At 40.3% G+C, this 6,968-nt stretch overlaps 1 pseudogene; it reads right to left on the reverse strand.

Moving 5' to 3' along the window:
- Window positions 1-2,613: 2,613 nt before the first annotated feature.
- Window positions 2,614-4,854, reverse strand: LOC117084256 (annotated as a pseudogene).
- Between the last annotated feature and the right edge of the window lie 2,114 nt (window positions 4,855-6,968).

The raw sequence follows: 6,968 nt of genomic DNA on the forward strand, positions 1-6,968 counted from the left end.
AATTTATGGACTACTATACTGAAAGTGAAAGACAGAATGGTTCTATGGGTACTTGGTATGATTTCTGCTGCATGTATATGGCTTTCCTACCATAGTAAAGTCAAAAAATTGCTAGGTTGAACCATTGTAAATCAGGAAGTGTCTGTATGTATAGATCTATAGATAGATCACAATAAAATTGATAAATTAGACTTCTTCAAAATTCAAAACTTTTGCACTTCCAAAGACATCATTAAGAGAGTGAAAATAGGCTGGGTGCGGTGGCTCACACCTGTAATCCCAGCACTTTGGGAGCCTGAGGTGGACAGATCTCTTGAGGCCAGGAATTTGAGACTAGCCATGGCCAATATGGCAAAACCCCATCTCTACTAAAAATTCAAAAATTAGCCAGGCATGGTGGCACACACCTATAATTCCAGCTACTCCAGAGGGTGAGGCGTGAGAATTGCTTGGACCCAGTAGGCGGAGGTTACAGTGAGATGAGATCATGCTACTGCACTCCAACCTAGATGACAGAGTAATATTTTGTCTCAAAAAATAAATAAATTAATTAACTGAAGAAAGAAGACTCCTAGGTGTCTGGCCTGGGCAACTGGGTGGATGGTGGCACTGTTTACTGAGAGGAAGATTAAAACAGGCGTAGGTTGGCAGGTGGCTAAAAGCCAGAGGTTGAGTTTTTGACGTGAGATGCCTATCAGATGAAGGTGCCAAGGAGGCAGTTGTATCCCCGAGTCTGTGCTTAGAGGGAGACCAAGCAGGAGAGAGGACATGGGAGGGGCACATGAAGATATTTTATACAGCCAGGAACATGGATGATGTCACAGGAGACAGTGTAGACAGAGAAGAGATGAGGAAGCAGGACCACCCTCATCAGGACTGAACCTGTGGGAATCCAGTTTTTCCTTATAAATGTAATTTTCTTTCTTTTCTTTTTGCTTTTCTTTCTTTCTTCTTCTCTGTTTGTTTCTTTCTTCTCTTTCCCTCCCCTCCCTTCCCTCTCTCCCTCCCTCCTCCCTCCCTCCCTCCCTTCTTTTTTTGTTTTTTGACAAGGTCTTGCTGTGTTGCCCAAATTGGAGTGCAGTGGCAAGTTCTCGGCTGACTGAAGCCTTGACTTCCCAGGCTCAAGTGATCCTCCCACCTCAGCCTCCCAAGTAGCTGGGACCATGGGCGCATGGCACCAGGCCTGAATTTTTTATTTTTTGTAGAGATCGGGTCTTGCTATGCGGCCCAGGCTGCTCTCCAACTCCTAGATGCAAGTGATCTTCCTGCTTTGGCCTCCAAAGTGCTAGGATTATAGGTGTGAGCCACTATGCTGGGCTTGCAAATATTTATTGAGTGAATGAGACATTCTTCAGCCCTGAGTAAAGTTGATGGCCTCCTAAGGGATTAGATTAGAAACTCCCACAGTCAGATGTGGGCAGAAGACGAGGACGCAGCCTCAGAGACTGAGAGGAGCTGCCAGTGAGGACAAAGAAAACCTGCTGCACCGGGATGAACCCCACACTCCTCGGCAGAGTGTGGGCTACCCTGGGCCATCTGCCTGCCGCCTTCCTCTCCACTCTCATCTCTTCCTGCTATCCTTTTTCCCTTTTTGGGCCAATTTTAGTATTTCCCCAAATGCATTCTATTGCTTCAGACCTTCACACATGCTGTCCCCTCTCTAGGATTACAAAAGTCATGTGAACTAATTATCAGTAAGTCAAACACAATGGAAACACACAACAGAGAGAGTAGAAGCTGGCCAGCACCCCTGCTCTCCATTAGCAAGCATTTGTGCTATGCGTTCGCAGATGTGTTTTCTGCGCATATTCTAATCCACTCGCTCTCACACACACGCACACCAGATTTTCCTCCCTGCCTCCAAAATGGGAAATACCTCCTTTACTGCATGCTTTCTCCTCTTAATACATTACAGACTCTTTCCACATACATAGAGAATACATACTTGCTTACGCTTATATTTCAGTACAAATGTACATGCAGTACATTTCAGTACACAGAGAGGTGCCTTGTTCTTTAAGGTAGATCTTTAGAGTTTGATTGTATGGATTAATCACAATGTATTTAAACAATCTGCATTAATGAAGCATTCCCCTCATCTTTTTCCTTTCTTTTTTTTTTTTTGGACAGGGGTCTTGCTCTGTTGCCCAGGCTGGAGTGCCGTGGCATGATCTCAACTCACTGTAACCTTCACCTCCCAGGTTCAAGTGATCCTCCCACCTAAGCCTCCTAAGTAGCTGGGATTACAGGTGCCCTCCACCATGCCTAGATATTTTTTTGTGTGCATGTATTTTTTTAATAGAGATGTATTTTTTTCACCATGTTGGTCAAGCTGGTCTCGAACTCCTGACCTGAACTGATCCACCTGCCTTGGCCTCCCAAAATGCTAGGATTACAGGTATGAGCCACTGCGCCTGGCCACACTTTCTTTCTTCTTCTTTTTTTTTTCGCTCTTCACATCCACTGTGGAGTTGTAACTGGAGGCACATTTCCACCCACAAAAGCTCCAGATGTTAAAACGTTTCTCAACATCAACTTAACACAGTGACGGCAACACCTCCCTCCCGCCCCTCCCAGTAGGGTTGGGATTGTGCTGTATTCCCTACTGGTTTACCCTTCCCCCCATAACGGGGAGCATTTTCCCTGGCTGCAGAGGCTCCCTCATAGTCTCCAAGACTGAAGGACCCCTAATTTGGGGACTGCAGCTGAAGTGTATTAGATTAAACACCATACAAAGCTGCAAGATGCTCTTTTAAGGGAAGAGGAAACTGGTCAGAGAAATGCCTCCGATTTTCATCGCCAATTTGATTTTAAATCCATGAAGGATCTTACAGAACACGTCTCTGAGATCATCTTTTGGGTTAATCCATGATGCAATAGCATCACAAAAAACATAAAATCTTGGATTAGGCCATTGGGAATCACACTGATCATGGTACAAATTCCACGGAATGCTGAATCCTTTTCCTCATTGTCTCTTATGTTTCTCAGAGAGGTGCACAAGGGTCTTGTAAACTGCTGTAGCATGGGGGCCACCTCTTGAGGACAAACATAACCAAGACGACCAATTGTTATTGCTGTGTTCTTTAACAGCGTCTTTGGTGTGTTGGGTCTGTTAATGATTTCTACAAGCTGGTGCAACAGCATAGGAATATAAGGCTGCATCTCTATATCCATTTGAATGGAGATTTCTTCAGATGCCCATGTGGCATTGTTGCAGACTGAAATGGATTCTGGAGTTAGCTTGGTTCTCAATATTGGCATGAAATCAGCTATACAAGGCTTAATATGCTGAAAGCAAGCTTTTGTGAGGTAATTTAACAGGGCAAAAGAACTCTGTCAAACTTCCGGCATTTTATCCTGCGTCCACTGATATATTAGTGTTAGGATGTTACTTCAGGCTACCAGCTGTTCAATGTTGCCTCCAAGTCCTTCAGCCAGGCCACTCAGTAAATCAAGAGCCACTGTCATAAAATCTTTATCTTATTTATATGAATATTGATCTGGTTGGGCATCGTTTAGCGTGGCTTGTGCAGGAGTCTTCTGTACTAGGTTTACACAACTCCGATACACAGGTTTGCAATATGGAAGGAAGCCAGACTGCAGCACTGTGGCAACTGAAGATAGGCACTCAAGTAAAGGGAAGAGATCATATCTTCATCCTTTAACATGTTCCATGTCTGGATCAGTGGAGGCATTAGCATCGAAAATATTCTGGTTTGTTTAAATGATGTTCTACTGAATCTGCTAATGTTCCTATGGCATCGTAAAGAATGAGCAGGTTCTTATGCTGGTATTTACTAAACGCAAAAACCAGGGTATCAAGTATATAAGCAAGGTAAGGAACAAGTTCTGTACAAGCCTCCACTTCTAGGGTAGCAAAGGCACTGCAGGCAGCTTCTTGTACTCTCTTGTTGCTGTCCAGGACGTGCTTTCACAATTCTGTCATTAATGGCTTTGGGTACATGTGTTTGGTGGCTGACTGACTACCCTGTGTGCATAGCGGCTAACAATCCAGCATGTTATAGAATGGACAAGAGCGTTTTTATCAGAGAGACACTGAATAAGGTGAGGAATAAGCTCAGGCAAGTATGGAATCATGCCCTGCATGCAACCTTCAGCAATTGCTCCTAAACCCAACATGCCTGATTCTTTAACAACCCATTCATGATGAAAAAGTAATTCTTTCAAAAGGCAAAACATATATGGCAACAGTTCATCATGACGCGTGTTTGCAAGAACATCTAGGGCAGCAGCAGAACATTTCCCTAGATTCTAGTCGGGAATTGTATCATCATCATCAATTTCATCATTATCATCGTCTTCCTCTTCAATTCCATCTTCATCAGGCTGCTGAGTCACTGTCCTTGATCGGTGAAAACGTGGCCATATATCCTGTTCACTATCAGGAATTGTTTCGTCGTCTTCAACATCACCCGTGGGTAGGATAATATCCGTATCTGAGTACTTCATGCTATTCACTAACACAGGAAGCAACTTGGGAAGAAGGCTTACGAATACATCTTTGCATATTGGTTGTTCAGCTAAAGTTAGCCAAAATTCACAGGCTTCTAAAGCCACGTTTTCATCTTGATCTTGAGTCCTCTGTAGCGTACCCTCAACTATCTTATGCATGTGAGGGAGCAGGCAAGCCATTCAAACTTCGAGCAACATCACGAGTGCTCGGCACACATTTTTCCATACCTCTGGTTCTCCATCACCAGCCAATGCAAAGAGATTCTCAATAAAAGAATCAATGTTCAACATCAGAGCTTCAGTCCTGATGATAAACTGATTGACACGTAAAACAGTGTGAGACTTTATTTTTGGACTACTGTGCTTGAAGAACTGTAAAAATTTGGAATCATGATGTTGATGATGACCATCAAGAGCATGTGTTTTTACACCCAAATTTCACAGTATAATTCCTTTCACACAATAGGCATTCAGTAAGCATTTGTTGAACAAAGTATATTTCCATAGTTATAGCTGGCAGTTAATAAATATTTGATGACTGAATTAAAAAGTGTAGTAAAACAAAGAATACATTGTAGGAAACAGAAGTGACAACCAATTAAATAGCTCAGGAAAAGAGGATAAAATGACACTAATTTCATTGAGATTTTAATATACGTTAATGCTGTGTGCATTAATGTAAAGTTATTTTCTATATATTACCTGGAGAAATGAAGATAATTTTTCAGAGGAACAGTAAGGTAACCACGAAAAAGGTGATGCAACTTAGGTGAAACTCATCGAAGGCATGTACTAACTTTATTACATGGTATCTTGCATTTACTGTATAGTTTGCTTAAAATCCTAAGAAGAAATGGTAATCTGGGTGAGGAAAAATTACAAGCTTTGCAGAACTGTCATTATAACTTCTACCTCAGAGAATGAGCTTTGGAATCATACAGAGTTAGTCCCGTGAAAGTTGAACAGGTGAAGTTCAAAGTTCAAAGACTGGAACTGGTGGTGAGTCTCAAAAGACACTGCCTCTTTCATCCACAGGATCATTTTTTGAAAGTGTATTTTACCTATACTATGAAGATTTATACTTATTTCATAATTCTCCACAATAGCACTATCTTTTGTCAGATAAACAAGCAAATCTATGATTAGAATTAGAATAAAAATGAGACAATGGACAAAATATTTTAGTTTAACCAGTTATTTCAACAAAACATCCATCCATTCAATGTAGTAAATGTTTCCACATAATTCTATTATCTTTGTAATAAAAGTTTAATAATTTCTCTGATTTAACAGATACTATGGGATGCATGTTCTTGAGCTTATATAGAAAACCCTGGAACGAGAAAGTAGTCCACTATTTTGGCACATAAGGGAAAAAAATATATATCTCTTTGAGTTGATTTTATTTTTTGATCAGGCAGAATCTCTTACTATCTTGAGTCTATCAACCTTATCCCTTCTTTAAGAAATATCTTCTGAAAGTGAGAAAAACTGTCTCTTCAACAGGCTTAACCATGTTTGAAGCAGTATCTCCAGTTACTACTATGAAAACGGAGAGGAAATTGCAGACTGTAATGGGAATTTTTATTGAATTACATCGTTCCTGAACTGGTAAAATATATTTAAAAATGAAAATAAGGAGTAACACTGCCAGTTAGTCAATACTTTAGAGACATACTTTTAAAATATCTATAAAACTGTATATGGTTCAGAAACTATTTTCATTTTACCAATATTATGCCTCTGTAGACCTTATAATAGAAATATTTGCAATGAAAGCTCACTTTGTATAGTATGGAACAATTAGACTTTTAAAATATTGTGTCTTAATGTCACTTTGCCTTGTCCCAGTGAGTGACTGGGATTACATTGTATACACAGTGCATACTCGAATAATGAATAATGAAATTTCCTGTCAATTTTCTTTAAAATTTTGGTGGGAACTGCAACTACAAAATAATTGTGTGCATAGTAGGTGATCTTTAAAATCATATTCCAAGACTGTTCTGCTTTTAGCAGAAACGTTTCACTTTTGATTAATACTCTTTCCTGCTTTCTGGTTCAGAACATTGCTTCCTAGAGTTACAAATTCAGTTTACAGAGTGCCTTCGACCTGCACTCCACTGGGTAAAAATAAAGTGTTAATCCAATGAAATCTGAGTTTCTGTTTCAGCATCTTCAGGTTATCATGGACACTGCAGGGGAGCTGTAAAGTTAAATTCGTGCGTGTGTGCACAAACTGCCAATAAAGAGAGTTAAAATAACATTTTATAAATCTTATTGTGTTTCCTCTAATCCAGCCCATAGGATAGTTTGGGATGAATTACACATAATGACGAGAGCTCAAGGGTTCAGCCCAAGTTCTTCATAAAATAAAACATTCTAAAGTCCTGTAGATTTATGTGCATTTGTGTAACCCTTTATGGTTATTACTTAGATTTTAGTAACATCAAAAACATCCTATACCTTTTCTCCTTCCCTTCTTCCCTTAA

This window comes from Trachypithecus francoisi, unplaced genomic scaffold (genome assembly GCF_009764315.1).
Source record: "Trachypithecus francoisi isolate TF-2019V2 unplaced genomic scaffold, Tfra_2.0 Contig00462_ERROPOS126671, whole genome shotgun sequence".
Classification (NCBI taxonomy): domain Eukaryota; kingdom Metazoa; phylum Chordata; class Mammalia; order Primates; family Cercopithecidae; genus Trachypithecus; species Trachypithecus francoisi.